This window comes from Apus apus, chromosome Z (assembly GCF_020740795.1).
Source record: "Apus apus isolate bApuApu2 chromosome Z, bApuApu2.pri.cur, whole genome shotgun sequence".
Classification (NCBI taxonomy): domain Eukaryota; kingdom Metazoa; phylum Chordata; class Aves; order Apodiformes; family Apodidae; genus Apus; species Apus apus.
Window position 1 is genome coordinate 51,783,136 of NC_067312.1, and position 19,945 is coordinate 51,803,080.

The window sequence follows — 19,945 nt, forward strand, 5'->3', positions numbered from 1 at the left end:
ATAACAGGTTCTGGTTTCTAAGCAATGTTTTCTCCTTCTTGTTTGCAGGATGCTTCCCTTGGAGTTTGGGAATTAACATCCCCAAGCATAAGACAGTCACCTTACAGGGGCATGGAGACAGCTGGGAAAGGTGCATATGGCCTCTTCGCTCTCTGAGCAGCCCCCCACAGCGGAACTAGCCATGGACTACACACCACAGACACACAGAGGCACTCCTGCCACTAATACAAGCAAAACAATAAAACTATACAGCTAGCACTGTACATCTAAAGAGCTCTTAGAGTAAGATGAGCACTAGGTCGGTAGATTTGGGGGCATTTTTTTCTTTGTATACTGCTCTTTCTCACCAAATATTCTCCAAACTCTAATCAGAATCTCAGGTGGATGTTGGTCTCTGTTCCTAAGTAACAAGCAATAGAGCAAGGAGGAAATAATAGAATGGTTTGAGTTGGAAAGGACCTGGAAGATCATCTAGTTTCAACCCCACAGCATGGGCAGGGACATCTCCCACTAGATCAGGTTGCTCAAAGTACCATCAGCCTGTCCTTGAACACTTCCAGGGATGAGGCATCCACAACTTCTCTGGGCAACCTGTCTCAGTGTCTCAACAACCCTCACACTAATTTATTCCTAATATCTCACCTAAGTCTATCCTTTTCCAGTTTAAAGACACTGCCCCTTATCCTATCACTGTGATAGGCCTCAAGTTGTGCCAGGGAAAGTATAGATTAGATATTAGGAAAAAAATTCTACACTGAAGGGGTTGTCAAGCATTAGAACAGGCTGCCCAGGGAAGTGGCAGAGTCATAGTCCCAGGAGGTATTTAAAAGACGTATAGGTGTGATGCTTAGGGACATGGTTTAGTTGTGGATTTGGCAGTGCTAAATTAACAGCCGAACTTGGTGATCTTATAGGTCTGTCATCTGGGTCAATTCAATATAACTCAATTGACTTTTGTGCTCCTTGTGGATGAAAAAATAAAAAAGGGAAGTAAGAAAAAATTTTACTTTGGTTCCATTCCTAAACTTTTTCCTGACTATCACCAACATCAAAAGTTTGCTTGTTGGGTTTTCAGAAAACAAGTGTTTCTGTGCCCTTTAGCAGTGATGCTGTTCTCACCCTGGGCTTTGCAAAATATTTGTTTTATCATGTTTGGCATAACGCTTGTGAAACCTTTTGTAGCTGGAAAAGTCCCTGTGCCTTCTGCACACATACTATCCTTTTTCAGCTTTTCATGAATTCTGTATATATATCTCACAATTTTTTTTTTTAATGTTTGAATAGGCTTCAATATCCAAAATTCTTTCTTAATTTGTAGTCTATGACAAGTTAGCTCGGATTTCTTTTTGTGAAGTGTAACAGACTGCCATTTATAATTAAGGATCTAAAGAAACATGGCTTCCTTAATGCAAGATTACTTTTGAATAAGCTGGTTTATGCTTGTTGGACTGGAATATTCTAGAATTTCAAAAGAAAAAAAAAAAATTCTACAATTCAGAATTATCATCCAGATTTGTTATTCTTTGGAGCATTCTTCCTCTTCTGTTGTGATCTGTAGCCAACCCAGTGTCTAACCATTCTCTTTTTGTCAGCTGAACTGGGTAGAGAGCTGGTGTGGTGATAATAACTGTTTTGCCCTCAGCTTTTGTTTTGTAATATGTTTAGTTTTCAGTTTTATGTATCTCAGATGGTAACTCACTTCTGACAACAAATCTATATCTGTGTCTAAACAGATAGAGTCAAGACATTGTGATACTCAAACCTACTCTTCTACACACACTGTTCTCTGCCTTCAAGCACTTCTTAAAAGCACTGTTCTCTTAATCACTATGAATAATCATAAAATAGTGTCCTGTTGGGAAATGACTTATCATAGCAGCAGCAGGCACAGCACTACTGAACTGCATGTGGTGGAAAAAGGCAACCACATTGTGGGCTACAGAAGGTTTAAAGAAAAAAAAAAAAGAAAAACAAAAAGAGTGCAGATGCTACACTGGGCATGGCCACAAGTTTTCATAGGGGTTAGAATACCCACCTCTGACATTATTTATCCAGCTAAGCAATAACCAAAGTGTAAAAAATGTGACTTTATAGAAAAGAAAAAGAAATAAAACCAAAACACAACACATGGTGATGATGAAGAAAATCTTACTCATCGGTTCTAGATTGCATCATTAAATGATAAGATAATTTGATTAATGTTTAGAACAAGATGGGGAAACACAAGAGGAAAAGTATGAGAAATGTTCATATTGTCAGTGTTATAATAGCTGACATTAACTAGCTGAAAGAGTAGGAAGCTGAATCTAATTAAGATACAGTAGGTAACAGGCAGTAATGTGTCACTTCTCATGTATTTCTCTTTCATCCAGTGCTATGATACACATTTGAACATTAGGCCAAAGTATCCAAACAATTATATTTACTATTATTTTTAATAGTAATATTTCCTGCATTTTACAGATCTCTTTTACAAAAGTAGAGTTTACCAATTACTGTTAATTTATTTTCAAAACATTGATTCCTCCTGTCTCCAAAATAATCAAGATATCCCACTCCATTCCTCATAGTTACCAAAAAGCAGCTGTTGAGCTCATAAGAAATTTTTATCTGGTAATACTGTGGTCAAAACATACTCTTTTAGTATGTAATATCTAGGCAGATTTCTGCTTTCCCTGGGTACACTTCTGTGGTTTCTGATGAGCAGTCTAAGCTGCACCTTCCACTCAGATGCTGTCCTAAGCTGCAGAAGGTGTTTGACCTTCTCAGTCAGTTGGAATCTTTCTCAGTTGTCCATGTTTTGGTCACAAATACTATGGCCCAAAAAGCAAGAATGAGAAGGAAGAGGAATTAATAACAATGAGCTCTGTGTTTGAAATGAAATAATTAGGCAAGTGGTGGGGAAATGCAATTACTTTCAGTTTACTGTTCCACCCAAAACACCAAAAGATGTTAATAGCTCTTCAAGGGCAAGGAAAAAGGACAATCGGGAAATATGCTTTAAAATACCCACAACCAAGGACATCAGATACCATCAGAGGGAGACTCAGTGTACTCCATGTAGGCATACAAACATAACAGAGTTTTCAACATCTGTCAGGGGTGCCCAGAGGGCTGATGATCAGGCCTTGTTCAGCAGCAGCTCTGAACAAACTGAAAAAACCCACTAAATTACACCATTCCTAAGCAAGTGTACCTACAAATAGACTGGGCATAAGACACCCTGTTCCTGCTAAGCTTAACAATGCAATGAACACATGATTACTAGGAAATTACAAATTACTTTGCTATTTTAACTGCTATTTAAAGCACCAGCGACGAAGTCTCATTTTAGACACCAATAATAATAATCAGCAGTTCTGGCACACTACACTATCAGACACCCAATATGAGACAAATTCTCCACCTTTCCCCCAGTTAGGATTCAAACCTCTGGGAAACTCTTGTGTTTTTCACTTTATTAAGTAAAGTCAAATTGAGGATATTCCTCCCCTTATTGGGATACAGTGATTTCTCACATTCATAATCCCAAACTTCTTCCATTATCTCAATGAGCATGTTACCCTTGCTAGTAGACGAACCAGCACAACTAAATGTGAATGAGTACTGGGGAATGGTACAATAAAAATGGATGGGAGCTGCTCTAAACTTCTGCAAGCAGCTGGATAGAAAACATAGACCCTGTGTGAACAAAGGAAACAATTCAGCATGTGATCATTTCTCACTGGACATGAGAAAATCCACTTTGCTTCTCAGCATAGATATTTGTAAGAGGCATTCAGAGTGTTGTTAGCTCGTTCTGAGGCTTGTTTGGGACCATTGCAACTAGAAAGCTGAACATACACACTGGGGAACCTGAACTGGCAGGATAGGTGGGATGGAAGGAGGCTCTAGGGCTTCCGGAGGTTTCTCAAAATTATTTTTTTCTTTTTCACTGTCCTGCTCAAGGTCTGCTTAAATACTGAATCACATGGAAAGTTAGATCCAAGTAATATTCTCTGTTGTCACCTAAGACCAACAGGTAAGAGGTAAGGTCTGGGAACCAGAGCAGCAATCAGAGCTCCCACTTCCCTAACACATTTCTTGAAAACACTGAAGATTTCCATGCACTTAATGCTTCCTTCCCCTGAACAAACAGATTTCCCTCCTGGGGCTTGCAGCCATTCTCAGCCATGTAGGGAGAAAGCTAGAAATAACTAACAATGGAGTTGAGTCCTAAGTTAGCTGACTCCTAGTGGTGATGTCAGCCTTGCCTAATCTCCATTATGTTAGAGGGGCTTTTCTCCACAGCCATTACCCATTCTTTAGCAGCTAAAACACAGAGCACATATGCCTGGCCAAAACATGGACACCCTAGCCTGACAGGAAATCTACATTTCATGAACAAAATGGCTTTCTGGATTTCTTTTCCTTACAGATGCATATGAGACAGGCTGAGAAAGAGGGTTCAGAAGCAAGTGGGGAAGAGATGTTTGAACCTCTACTACTGCAAGAGCATTAAGGACACTTCTGAGTCAGCCTTTCAGTTGGCAGAATTTTGAAGGCAGAGCTGGAGCTCTGGGTGTTTGATTCCTTCTGTGTTCAAGCAGACAGGACTGCATGCACCTTGTAAAGAAAAGAAATATGAAGACCACATCACCAAATTTTCCTTGTATTAGGAGAAAGCTGCAAGATTCCGTGTTTTGTACATTTATTCCATACAAAAGGAAGAGATGCCAAAAGAAAAGGTAACCCTAAGGTCCTCAGGCCGTGCTGTTTATGGGAAACTACTGGGTAGCAAATGTCAATCTATCTTGTTACAAGGAAATTAACAGGAGATTCCAACATTCCTATCAAAACTTCAGAAAGAAAAGCGTGCTTCTTGATATGACTGAAAAGGTCACCTACAAAGAAATCTTACTTCAAAGGGGAGGTTTTCAGGGAATAAAAATAAAGCAGTGAGGCTGTCATTGCCACTGTAATTATGCAGCAATCAGGTTTGAGAGAGAGCACTCAGATCTACAAAAATCACACAGACGCATGTTCGCTGAAACTTTCCAATTCACCTGAAACCAAATTTAAAAGGTTCCTAGTGTTTCCCAATGATAGGAAGCACATTTGCAAATCTATATGGAGCTGACTGATAACACCCGTTACACTATATTTTTACAATTGTTCCATCTGACTTTTTGTTTTGTTGGGTTTTTTTTTTGTTGATGAAGAAAGCTTACTAGGACATGACATGTATGAAATGAATCACCAGACGGCAGCGTATAAATCATGCCAGGGTAGCAGAGGCTTGGCATGCACCCAAGCTGGAAATTCAATGAATGGAGGGCTACGGGTATGAAAATTGCTTCTGCTGAATGTGGCACCTAAGGAAAAAAAATAATTTGGGAACCCCTAGTTGACAGTGTCCTAGTGCTTGGCCTATCAGGCTATGTGTCTGACAGACACATTCCTTTCCCTTTCCAAAAGAAAAAAAATACAGTATACAGGCACTGGATAAATTACTGTTTAGCAGCTGTTCAACATAGCTGTATCCATAGTCCCATGCAATGGTAGCCACTAGGTTCCAATAGGCTACCCCACAGTGACAGAGACAAAAACTGCCTTTTTTTTATCATTAAGTAATATGATTCTATATTGCACGGTTTTACAGGATGTAAGTTCACAGTCTATTTATCTCACTATAATTTGTAATGCCAAGAGTAAGTCTGGACACAGGAACAGGAGTTAAGGTTTTATTTTTCTCCTGCCAGTAAGAGCCAGAAATATTTTCAGAGTCAAGAGAGATCTTGATTTCTGGTAAACTATTCACCATGTCTCTAATTGCATTCAGCTTTAGTATCAGCTCACAAAGGAACGCTGCACTTTGATTTAGCAAAATGAATGCTGGTGGATAGCCAGAATTTGAATTTTGTAAAATATCATTAGTTATCCTCAGAAGTGCTGTCTCTGTGCTATTCTGAGGTCTGAATATTCAGATTAATTAGAAGTAGATCTCAATTTGCTAAAAGACTATGCAGCTGGATACTGAGACTTGCTCATCATTGCCAAAAGACAGAGGAGAGCATAGCCCTTTACATAATAACGTGAGAATTTAATGGGATCAGGAGTTCGGTGATAAAGTTTTCTAAAATGGATGCTATCATCCCAGCTTGTGACAAACAGAGCAACTGATGGCAACTTCCAGATACCATCTAGGCTATCTTTAGTCCATTGTCATTAGACTTATCGACCCTAAGCATTTTGATTGGAAGCAGTGATGTGCATATGACTGACTCACAGTGGACTGTGTATGTTAGGTTTGCATTATGGTTTCTGTCTGTGGCATTCAGTCAGACTTTGACCTTGCTCAGGAGACAGACAATTGGAATTTTCCAGCACTTTCTGTGCACTAGCCTTGTATAAATGGAAAATTACAACTATAGCTGGGGAGATGAGTCAGCCAGTCTTTATGACTCCCACGTATTCCTGCAAGAGTAGACCCCAAAGCAGATTGTAACAAGAGACACAGATCATCAGGCTTTCCCAGAGACTGCACGTTTATATCAGTGATACTACAGGATGGGGTTGCTGGTGTCTTTAGGGTCAGGAGACAGTCAGTGTAGAATTTCCAGTACTTGCTATAGTTACTCACAGAGACTGCAAAAAATAGTTACTGAAGTGGATAGCTGAAAAGTTATGGGCAGATGCAACATGTTCTGCATGTGGAGGTTTTTTACTCCCAGGGAAATAGCAAGCCTAAGTGTGCACCTAGCATGGTACTAACCACGTGATCTTTAAGGTCCCTTTCAACCCAAAACATTCTATGATTCTATGGGATCATGTCAGACCAAGGAGATCACCCAAGCCAGTAACAGTTCTGCAGTCACAAATCTCTCAGAGATAATAAGCAAACTTGCCACTCCTGGAAACATGCACGTGTTCAGCCAATTTACAAGAAAGGTCAAGGTCTCAGGGTCTCAAGTCAAAGGCTGGGCTTCTCTTGAGTCTGCCAAAAGCATGATTTCCCACCACTCCGAATCTGCGAGAGCAACACAAGTCACTTATCCTTTTCAAGGTAACTCAGCTGCAATTTCATTCTCAAAAGGAAATAATAATGAAAATAATTTGTTTAAGCACACAGCTGCACTGTCAGATGTTGCTTCAAGTGCTATGCTTCAGCTAGCAGCTATTGTTTGTGTTTTAAAATATATGTGCCCTTACCTAAAGTGAGGTGAGAAGAGTCTGCAAGTCTGATCTATTGTGGACATGGAGACTAAGGGATCCTGATGAGCTTTGGCAAAGGCAAAGCAGACTCTGTAAAGGCTGTAGTGTCATACCTTTTATACCACTTTTTCATGGTTTACAGAAAAGTCTCCCAAATAATTCCTTGCAATACGCAATTACGTTGCAAACTCCTGTTGAAAACACAAAATGGGTGGTCTTCTATATGAAGCCAAATCACATTAGGTTCTTAACAAAGGAACATTTTACTCCAAGAGTATGCAGCACGATTTTTAACTATGCACACAGTAACTTATGTATCTTTGCTCAGTCTCATCAGTACTACTGCAGTTTCAAATCATGTTCTAAAAATAGTTGCAGAGTTGTCATTTATCAGTTACTGTTTACAACATGTGCAGATTTACATTCTTTGCTACATTTAAGACTCACCATTTTTTACTTTTTTAGATTTTATTTCAAGTAGGAAGTTTGATTATAGTGCTGTTCATAAAAATAAATGGCACTCACATCTGCATTTACTCTACAGTTTTCTGTCCTAAGTTTCTGGAACCATGCCCCGACATTTCACCAATAATACCTACAATACACATTTTTAAATCAGTTTGGTTTGTCCATTTTGCATGCAAGGAAAAAGAAACAGAGAAAACATAACCAAACCTACTACCAACAATCATCAGAAGTAACTGCTTTTCTTTCAAAAGCAACCTTCCAACTTCTCAAAATTTGTCTTCTCTCTCCTCCGCAAATACATTCTTTATTCCTTCCTTCTTCCCTGTAAAATCACTTACAGACTTCATATATTAGTATGCAGACACCTAACCACATTTCCAGTTAACAGATATTCAGCTTTTACACTACAGCAAGCAAGTTCTCAAAATACAGAAAGAAAGATTTAAAAGGTGTGATCATAACAGACAACACTAATAAATTCCATACCATCTTCCAGAATATTTCAAAAGATTGTTAATCATAGAATCATCTTCAAGATCATCAAGTCCAGCCATCTGCCCTACAACTCCTAACCATTAAACCATCTCCTAAAACACCATATCCACCCATTTTTTCAACTCCTCCAGCAACGGTGCCTTTATTCTGCTGAACAATTCTGGTGATAACTATGCTATAGGCACTGAGCCTTTTTTGAGAATCAGTTTCTCTACAGGTAGCATTAAAAAAACCCAAACTTCTAGAGACATAGGACAGATAGGAGAGCCCCTATCCCTCATAGCCAAATCAAGATTGAAAAGTGCCTCAGAATGCCACTGCTGAAGGAAATATTAAGTAATTAATAACAGTTGTTAATAAGACTACCACTATACACTCATATATTCATGTTCCAGGTCACAGAATCACAGAATCACAAAATCTTAGGAGTTGGAAGGGACCTCAAAAGATCATCCAGTCCAACCCCCCTGCCAGAGCAGGGTCACCTAGAGTAGTTCACACAGGAATGCGTCTAGGTAGGTTTTAAATGTCTCCAGAGGAGATTCCACAACCTCTCTGGGCAGCCTGTTCCAGTGCTGTCACCCTCACAGTAAAGAATATTTTCCTCACATTTACGTGGAACCTTCTATGCTCCAGTTTGCACCTGTTGCCCCCTGTCCTATCACTGGACACCACTGAGAAGAACTTGACTCCATCCTCCTGACACTCACCCTTTAAGTATTTATAAACATTGATGAGGTCACCCCTCAGTCTCCTCTTCTCCAAGCTTAAGAGACCCAGCTCCCTCAGCCTTTCCTCATCAGGGAGATGTTCCACTCCCTTCATCATCTTTGTGACTCTGCACTGGACTCTTTCAAGCAGTTACCTGTCCTTGAACTGAGGGGCCCAGAACTGGACACAAGATTCCAGATGTGGCCTCACCACGGCAGAATAGAGGGGGAGGAGAACCTCTCTTGACCTACTAACACACCCTTTCTAATACACCCCAGGATGCCATTGGCCTTCTTGTCTACAAGGGCACATTGCTTGCTCCTGGTCATCCTCCTGTCCACCAGGACCCCCAGGTCCCTTTCTCCTACACTGCTCTGCAGCAGGTCAGCCCCCAACCTGTACTGGTACATGGGGTTGTTCTTTCCCAGATGCAAGACTCCACACTTGCCCTTGTTTTATTTAATGAAGTTTCTCCCTGCCCAGCTCTCGTCTCGTGAATGACAGGACACCCTCCTGGTGTGTCAGCCATACCTCCACACCTCCCAGTTTAATGTCATCAGCAAACTTGCTGACAGTGCACTCTATCCCCTCATCCAAATCACAGATGAATAGTACTGGTCCCAGTACCAATCCCTGAGGGACTCCAATAGATACAGGTCTCCAACTAGATTCTGTCCCATTGACCACAACTCTGACTTCTTCCTTTCAACCAGTTCACAATCCACCTCACAACCCCATCATCCAGAACACACTTCCTCAGTTTAGCTGCAAGGACACTGTGGGAGAAGGTGTCACATGCTTTACTGAAATAATGATAAATCACATCCACTGCACTACCATCATCTATCCACCTAGTTACATCCTCATAGAAGGCTACCAGGTCGGTCAAACATGACTTCCCCTTGGTAAAACCATGTTGACTGCTCCTAATGACCCCTCTTATCCTTGATATGTCTAGAGACAGCACCAAGGATAACTGGTTCCATCAGCTTTCCAGGGGTGGAGGTGAGGCTGACTGGTCTATAGTTACCTGGGTCCTTCTTTCTTACCCCTTTTGAATAGTGGAGTGACATTTGCTTTCCTCCAGTCCTCAGGCACCTTTCCTGTTCCCCACGACTTACCAAAGATGATGGAGAATGCTCTAACAATTACTTCTGCCAGTCCTTCAGCATCCGCAGGTGCATTCCATCAGGACCACTGGATTTATGGATATCCAGATTGCTTAGCTGATTCCTAACCCAATCCTGATCTACCACGGCAAACTCCTCCTTTATTCTGATTTCCTCTGGGGCTTCAGGGGTCTAAGGCTCCTGAGGACAGTCTGCAGCAGGAAAGGCAAAGACAAACAAGGTATTCAGTAACTCAGCCTTCATTATATCCTCTGTCACCAGGGCATCCATCTCATTCTGCAGTAGGCCTATATTGCCTCTTGTGTTAGCTTTTCCTGCAATGTATTTGAAGAAGCCCTTTCTATTGTCTTTGACCTTACTTGCAAAAAGGTCACAAAGCAGTGTTCAAAAAAAGGATTGTAGGGCTGCTTGTTATTGCTCCCTTCTGTATTTTAACTGTATTTGCCCCAGTTGAACCAGGCAGCAGGACTTCTGCATTGAACTGTTGCTTGTGTATCCCACCAGTTCCCATTTCAGCTGGCTATGCAGGTTTTGCAAGCTGGATTGCTATACCTTCGCTGTCCATGTGGCACAAGTTGAACAGGGTACTGATTATTTAAATGAGAGTTTGTTTTAATGCCCAAGTACTACCATCAACACTGCTCAGTGGTATGTCAATGAGAAATAGCCCTTTGGAACAAGACATCTAGCAGATGGTGGAAAGCCTTTGGTTTACTCAATGCCCAGCTACTGTCCTGCCAAAAACCTGTACATTTCCAGGCCTGTCAATCAGCAGATAAAAGTCCTGACAAAAGTAAACACCCATTTAAGAATTCTAATTTTCAAAAGCTGTTATCTTAAAAAAGTAACCATTAACATGGCAATAAAATGCAGTGGTTCCCCACCTGCTACTCTGTTCTGCACTAACAAAGCCCCACTGAAGCTCTCTGGGCTCCCAGCTGACTTGGTAGGACAGTGCTGTCCAGGCAGCCACCCCAGCAGCCTGCTGACAGCAGCACAGTATGCACATAGAGTTAATAACCAGCAAAGGTCCCCAGCCCACTCAGGAAACACGATAGCACCTGCTTTGCAGTACACTCCTCAGCAGAGCTTTGAAGAAATTATTATATAAGTATTGTAAAATGCTGTTCTATATGCAACCTACCTCTCACTAGGGACACAGAAAAAAGGAGAGATCAGGAAGATTAACTCTTCCTGCAAAGAGAGAAGGAAAATGCTGTATTATTTTGACTTTTTGAGTAACACTGTAAAGAATAAGACACCAACTTCTACATGGCTGGCAACCACAGGTTGCCATCACCCACATGCCTCTAGAAAGCTGATTCTCTTTATAAACATGGCACAATTTCATGTTTAGTGTACAATTTCAATGCCCTGACCATTTAGCTGCCTGATGCTTGCAGCTTTCGTACTGCTTCCTCAAGTGCCAACATGACTGCAAGACAGTTGGCATGCTTTGTTCTCCCCACAGCACCTTCCTAAGCCTGCAGGACTTCCTTCACAGAGCAGGTATCTACTGTTTTGCTTTGGGTTTGGTTTTGGTTTTGTTGAGTGGAAAAGTCTGAATTTGAAAGCAACTAGCAAAATTACTCTCTTTGCTTTCAAGGCAGCTGACTTTGACTGTCCAGTGGCAGTGGCTGAAGTAGCTGTACCCCTCCACTATAGAGGAAGTGCTGCCATTTTTCCCTCATCCTTCCCTCATGGAGGTTTGGGGGAGCATGCTGCCCCAGCACACCCATACCCCTCAGTTTCCCCCATGCCAACAACTCTCCCCTGCTACCCCCAATCACACCAAACACAGCCTGCAACCCAAGACGATTAGCCCATTAAAAACCTTTACAACTTGGTGTTCAGCATCCCCCAGCCCTTCCAGACCCCTCTGCCCTGATCCAGAGTGGAAAGCCAGGCCCAGGGACACCTGCCTCAGCCTGGGTGGCTGGGACACCCTCGATGGCTTTCCAGGGGGAAAGAGAAAATCTATGTTTTTGATTTCTCATCTGGGTTTTAAAAAAGGTATATATCAAAAGTACTAGTATTTTAATTCATTCATATGCCCTTACTACTGAGAAGATACTTTATCAGCACTTGGATTTTGTTAGCTGAAAGCTAATGGCAGTGTCAGCTTACCTTTCCAACAAAATTCAATCTTCTAGGGAATCCCAAATGAGTGTGCCAAGCTGCTAAGGGTATGGCTTTTCTCCAGAGGACCCAATCCTCTCTTTGCTGCTGAATCAGCACCCAAGGGTGCACAGAGTGAGGGTACAGCCACAGGGCCCACTACCCCCTGGGCCTTGGCAGGGAGACAGCTGAGAAAAAGCAGTGCCTGTCTTAATATTCACCTGTGCTCAGGGGCATCCCGGTGAAAGTGCAAGGTAGCAGAAAAACATCATGCTACTGCAGCTTGTAGAGGTTCATGTGTTAAATAGCAAGGCGAAGGAAGAAAATGTTTGCAAAATTCCACAGCTTGTTACCTCAGGCTGCTCACAGGCATGGTGCGACAAAGCTGTTTGCATATCAGTATGCATCAGTGGGTTTGCGTTTTAATCCTATTACTTTCTGGCAGCAGGTCTGACTGTCATTTAGCTCAGCACCCTTGTCCTGGCGATCCCAGCGCTCCAGCTCCTCACCAGCAAGGGAGCTCTCCACCGCAGGTTGCCCCTCTGGCACCAGGCTGCACTGCTACGAGCTGCAATTAACAACCAACATAAGCACTGCTCTGAGTCCGTCATTGCCCACCTGTGACTCCAGCAATAGATAGGGATGTCTGGGCTGCCCAAAGAGTTTGGCAATAACAATCATATTGCCTCTGCAAAAGGGCTCATGCTATTGCACTTCTTGAGGCAGAGGTTCTGAGGTCCTTCTGAGGTGGAAGGAACAGAATACCCAGCAGGATCAGAACCCTGGACTTCCACAAGGCAAACTTTGGCCTCCTTAATCAACTGTTAAGGGAAATCCCATGGGACAGGGTGCTAGAAGGTAAAGGGGCTCAAGATAGCTGGTCAACATTCAAGGACCACTTCTTGCAAGCACAGGATCAGAGCATCCCAATGGTTAGGAAATCTAGTAAGGGAGCTAGGAGACCAGCATGGTTAAAAAAGGAACTACTGGGCAAACTCAAGTGGAAGAGGAAAATCTACAGATCATGGAAGGAGGGGCTGGTCACTTGGGAGGAATATAAGTCTGTTGTCAGAGGATGTAGGGAGGAAATTAGGAAAGCTAAGGCCTCTTTGGAACTTAACCTTGCAAGTCAGGTTAAGGATAATAGAAAGGGCTTTTTCAAATACATAGCTAACAAATCTAACACTAGAGGCAATATTGGCCCTCTGATGAATGAGGTGGGAGCCCTGGTGACAGAGGATATAAAGAAGGCAGAGGTGCTGAATGCCTTCTTTGCCTCTGTCTTTACTGCAGGATTTCCCCATGAGCCCCAGATTCATATAGCCCCAGAAGAAGTCAAGATAGAGGAGGAGTTTGCCATGGTAGATGAGGATTGGGTTAGGGATCAGTTGAGTAATCTGGACATCCATAAATCGATGGGTCCGGATGGAATGCATCCAAGGGTGCTGAGGGAGCTGGCGGAGGTCATTGCTAGGCCACTCTCCATCATCTTTGGTAAGTCATGGGTAACAGGAGAGGTGCCTGAGGACTGGAGGATAGCAAATGTCACACCAGTCTACAAGAAGGGTAAGAAGGAGGACCCGGGTAACTATAGACCGGTCAGCCTCACCTCCATCCCTGGAAAGGTGATGGAACAACTTGTTCTTGTCACTATCTCCAGGCATATCAAGGATATGGGGGTCATCAAGAGCAGTCAGCATGGTTTTATCAAGGGTAAATCATGTTTGACTAACCTCATAGCCTTCTATGAGGAAATTACTAGGTGGATAGATGATGGTAGAGCGGTAGATGTGGTATACCTTGATTTCAGTAAAGCATTTGACACTGTCTCCCACAGCATCCTTGTAGATAAGTTGATCAGGTATGGGTTTGGAGATCACGTAGTGAGATGGATCAAGAACTGGTTGAAAGGAAGGAGTCAGAGAGTTGTAGTCAATGGGGCAGAATCTGGTTGGAGGTGTGTGACCAGTGGAGTCCCTCAGGGGTCGGTACTGGGACCGGTGTTGTTCAACATCTTCATCAACGACCTGGATGAGGGTATAGAATGTACCCTCAGCAAGTTTGCTGATGACACTAAGCTGGGAGGAGTGGCTGACACACCAGAAGGCTGTGCTGCCATTCAGAGGGACTTAGACAGGCTGGAGAGTTGGGCGGGGAGAAACATGATGAAGTTCAACAAGGGCAAGTGTAGAGTTCTGCATTTGGGGAAGAAAAACACCATGCACCAGTACAGGTTGGGGGCTGACCTGCTGGAGAGCAGTGTAGGAGAAAGGGACCTGGGAATCCTGGTAGACAGGAGGATGACCATGAGCCATCAATGTGCCCTTGTGGCCAAGAAGGCCAACGGCATCCTGGGGTGCATTAGAAAGGGTGTGGTTAGTAGGTCAAGAGAGGTTCTCCTCCCCCTCTATTCTGCCTTGGTGAGGCCACATCTGAAGTATTGTGTCCAGTTCTGGGTCCCTCAGTTCAAGAAGGACAGGGATCTGCTTGAGAGAGTCCAGCTCAGAGCTACAAAGATGATTAAGGGAGTAGAACATCTCCCTTATGAGAGAGGCTGAGGGAGCTGGGTCTCTTTAGCTTGGAGAAAAGGAGACTGAGGGGTGACCTCATTAATGTTTACAAATACGTAAGGGGTGAGTGTCAAGGAGATGGAGTTAGGCTTTTCTCAGTGATGACCAGTGATAGGACAAGGGGTAATGGGTGGAAATTGGAGCATAGGAGGTTCAAGGTGAATATACGAAAAAATTTTTTTACTGTGAGAGTGACAGAGCACTGGAACAGGCTGCCCAGGGAGGTTGTGGAGTCTCCTTCACTGGAGACATTCAAAACCCACCTGGATGCGTTCTTGTGTGATGTGCTCTAGGTGACCCTGCTCTAGCAGGGGGGGGTTGGACTAGATAATCTTTCGAGGTCCCTTCCAGCCCCTAAGATTCTATGATTCTATGATTCTATGATTCTTTTTTTCTCAGAGTCTAGGTGACAAAAACAACCTCTTCAAGGTCACACAGCTAGTTGGTGAAATAAATTAGGTTTTTGCAGTTGTTGGCACTGCTTCCTCCTCACCTTGTTGTTGCTCTCCAGCTTTCTCTCAAATTTCAGTAAGTCTCCCCGCAGTGAACCTACAGGTTTGTGACTATTTGAAAGGGCAAGCAAGAGCAAGCCAGAAATAAGTGCAAGGCAAAACAGATGGGTGTCAGTAGCATGTCCCCCGCCCACCTATAGAACTCTGTTAGCACAGCAATGCAAACAATGTAATGGCCTCGAGTTCTCCTGACCTGCATAGCAGCTGCGAAAGTCCTGGGGGCAGGAGATGAGAAGGCCAGAAAAACTGCAGCTGACAGTGCAGCAGTAGCACAGCAAAGCACCAATCTGCACTGACTGCAAACTTGGGCATCAGCAAGCCCTGATGATCTGCAAATCCCTCATGACTCTATTAGATCTCAAAGCATGAACAGGTTGCATGAATGAGATCCCCATCTTCTTATAAAGGATGGACAAAAGCAATCCCACCCACTGCTCAAAGGAATTTAGAAAGCAGGCTTTACCCCAATACAAAAGTTTTACCAGTTATGTCAGATATAGTTCTGCTCACAAACTCTTCATATTTACACTTTTATTATGAACCAAGGTGAGAATTTTTCCCCATTTAACCTGTTATACTTTATTTTGCAACATAAATTAAGCAAAAATTAGTAACTAATACATAGCAGCCATTCATACACCAGCGTAAAAATGTGAACACATTTAGGCATATGTCTGCTGTTAATATAACACTTGCATACACCCTGCTTTGAAAGTATGTTCCTAGATTAACATCTTCTCTTATTCCCCTCTAGCTGTACAGAGAAGACTGAGGTGATCTGTAAGCCAAATAACTGTGTTCTATTACAAAGGTTGCTTACACCCAAAGGATTGGTTTCCAGAATGTTTCTGGTTTTTGCTTGGTTTGGTTTTCTGACACCAAAATAGCACAATGGCATTGCAGCTAAAATATTGTTATATATAGCACATATATGCATCACCATCCTTTATTTCTATCTGGCTAATATATACCATACCATAATTTTTTTGTACGCTAGCTAGTATTCATCCTAACTGAACACTAACAAAAGTGTCATTGTAACATACATCACCCTGCCTGTAATTTCAAAGCTAAAGATCATGCCCCTGTCTCACTGTGGCTTTTGGCAGCTCAGCTCCAAATAGCTCACTAGCACTAATAAAAGATGCCAAGTGCAGCATGATTCAAATAACACCCTGTGTATCAAGGGCACCCTAACAAATTTCAATAATACAGGTTTAAAAGTTATTCCCTTCCAGGTGTGAATTTATCATGTTAATGGGGTTCTATTACAAGCTTTGTCTTGACCTTTTTATAAACAATATAAATAAAACTCAGCTCAATGTCACAGGCTAAGAAGATTTTCTCAGGTTAATACTGTGCCTGCCTCAAAAATGTAGCACTTTTGTAATTTAGCATCTAATGATGGTTATATTTATACAGAGAGAGACGATTTATTGCATATGAGTTTAATATTCAAAAAAGTTAATAACAACACATCTTTGTATCTTTGATCTGTAAGAAAAATATTCCTTTGTGCCTTGCATGTTTGTCTGTATTTAGATTTGCTGTGTGATGAGGGATAAATTGGGTCTTTTCACTTTCGTTTATAGTTCCCTTTGACTTTACTATGTACTGCTTAATATTCAAGGGATTCTTCAATCATACACACTACATGTCATACTGTTGCTGTGATAACATGATGTATCTTCAACACAGCTGACATTAGGAATTGAACTGGCAACCCTTATCATTCAAACATTCCCTTTATACGTCTCTACAGCTCGAACTAAGAAAAAAAGCTTGCCAATGGGTAGATTTATATTAAAGATAAATCATACAAATCATACACTTTGTCCAATAAATTAGGTAAGTGGATTTTTAGGGAATCAAAACTAGTCAAACCATGTGTTACATCACCTTCAAATTTGTTCAGCCATTGCTATGCAACAACCAGTACAGATGAAAACTGAGGAGAGACAAGCCACTGCATCTTATACAGTTTAGCCTTCAGTTCCTTTGAGCTCATGTCAAATTGTCTTCCTTTCTGGTCCTCAAAGGAACCCTTTGGCAGTATGGTAGGTCTTGAGGAGCACCCAGAAGATGGTGATATTGTTCTTTAATTCTTCCTTTGTAAATAAATCTAATCAAATTCAGAAACAGCAGTGTATCTACCAAGAGAGTGTGCTACTATCCAGACAGAAATCCACCCAAACTCTGAAAGGCAGGAGCACAGGGGTATTGGAGATAAATGGCATAACCTTTCATTAGCATGGCCTAATAAGGCATGCAACATATTGTGGCAGTAGCCGTGGAACTAAATACTTAAGACAAGTCTGCTGAGCTACTAACTTGAAAAGCATGTTTCTGTTGTGAGACAGGAAAAGAATGGGGGTTGATACCACTATCAGCAAAATGTTCCTGACAATATAGAAAACACAATGAAGCACAACTTAATCTCAGGGAGCCTGGAACATCCCATTTTGCTCCAAAATAGTTGAGGCTAAAAATGGGGCTGAGAAAGATAGAAAATGAAGAGTGTGAAATCTGCTGCATTGTCAACATATATCATATAGCTGGCTGGAGGGATAAAGGAAATTTCTCATTGCGCAGTGCTGCTGCCAGTATGTGATTACAGGCAGCAAAATGAAAATCTTGGCGCTTGAGGTAATAGTTTACTGCCATTGCCCTTGCACCCTCTCCCGGGGCTTTTTAATTATTTTTTTTTGCTTTTTTGCTTTTTTTTTAAATCTTTACAAATTAACTGACAAATATAGCAGCCATTCTGCAGCTGAATATAGCCACACTCACCAGAATAATCCCATTTTCATAATCACTGTCCAAGTCAGAATGTAAGGAAAATTTCCACTGCATAATGACTGCTGCTGGACATCCAGTTTCAACTTAGTGCCTAAGGAAAATTTCATAAAAAAGGTCTGAAAAAAGCCTTGATCTTCTATTTCACATGCTTACATTTCCAGAAGTTTAGTAAGTCATCAAATCAGAAATATTTTCTAAAACCTTTTCTAAACTGTTTCTACATGCTGTCTGTAACTACCCATGCTTAATCCCAGTGTTTCAGACCACAGTTCAAATAGGTGTGATCACCAGTTGCTTACTAAGAGGCAACTTCCACACCCAAGGCACAGCATGCATTTTCTTCCCAATTCTCTCTCTTGACGTTGCCTTGCTTAGTTTGCCACCTTTGATTTACAAATCTTCTGTGGCTTCATTGTGTTGAACAAGAAAGGAAAGTGCCTAAAATGCCTTTTCTTTGTCTTGGCTTTTTAAGGGGTCAGAGTAGTGGAGAGGATTCTGCTCAATACCAGCTTGAATAAATAAATGAACTAAAGTGCCCTCTTGTGTTTCCCTACCTAAAGCTAAAAGAGGCTTACAAAATATTCTGAAGAATATTCCTCTATAGAATATTATACAGAATATAGAATACTAAAGAAAATATTATTATGAAAATATTTAATAGCACACCAGGTATTAAAACCTGAAAGAGCAGAGAGGCATTCAGAAAATATTTTCAAGGCCCAGGTTTCTATGTAATCACTAACACATTTTACAGTGAGAAAAATACACTGAAATATTTCTAGGCTTTCTTGATCACTTGTCCTATATTGTTCTACCTCACTGAGACTGCTACATTTGTTACAATATAAATCAAGAAAGTATCAGCAGAACAGAAACACTTATAATAACAGTCCAAAATGTGAAATTTTTGCTTTTGTCCCATTTCCTTCAGTAGCCTCTTGAAAATAGCAATAAGTTAAGATTTTATATTAAAAAAAAACACAACAAAACAAAAAATACAAAAAAAACAAACCAAACCAAAACACTTTTTAAGAAGTAGTAAATATTTAGTATTAAACCGGCATTTTTTTTTGTCAGCTGAATGAGATTACTTGACTGACAATGGATAGCCCCTGTGAATCAAAACTGATGTATCAGGCCCTGAAATGTTTCTGTGGTTGGCTATGCTTTCACAGGAGAATATTGTAGCATGTTATTTGAAAATGTTAATGTTTAGATCCTGCTTTAGGATCCCTTGTTTGGTGGAAACAAAGTGAATAATAACAATAACTCTATCATTTTTCTATGATGGAGGAAAATAAAGAAAACAAATTTACTTTGGAAAAATCAGTCACAGTTTTCATGTAATACTTTGCAAAGTAAACACTCAAACCTTCATGTGCTCATCACTTTGGCTATTCAGAGTGCAGCACGTGCCCCCATTCAATTACTCCTACTTTAGCCCCACATTTTTGATGGGCAGATCTCTGTTCTAATATTTAACAGCTGAACGGGAGCAGCTATTTGGGAAAATAGAAGGATGTTTTTGCATCTAGGAAGTTTTTTCCTGGAGATGAACAGGACTTTACCATTGAAATGATTGGCTTATAGTTGCTGAGATCTAAATGTTTGTTTTTAAGTTGCAGTTTTGGTCTATTGAGGTGGATGTAGCACTTGACATTTTTCACTACAATTGTTTCAGTTCTCTGGAGAGTCAGAAAGATTGCTTTCTGCTCATGGTTTTTCTTTAAACTTATATTTTCTTCACAGCTATAGAAGCTCACTCTTTGAAATAAAAGATAGAGTTCTGTTCCAAGGGACCTATTTGATGCCCATCAAATTGTAAGTTAAATGAGACTATAGCAATAAATATGAATGCTGTCTTTGTATAAGAGGTAATGGTACGGAGTGGGCTGGTTTTGGATCTCCCAGAATTCAGAGCTGTACAGAACTGGACTGTCTGTGGAGC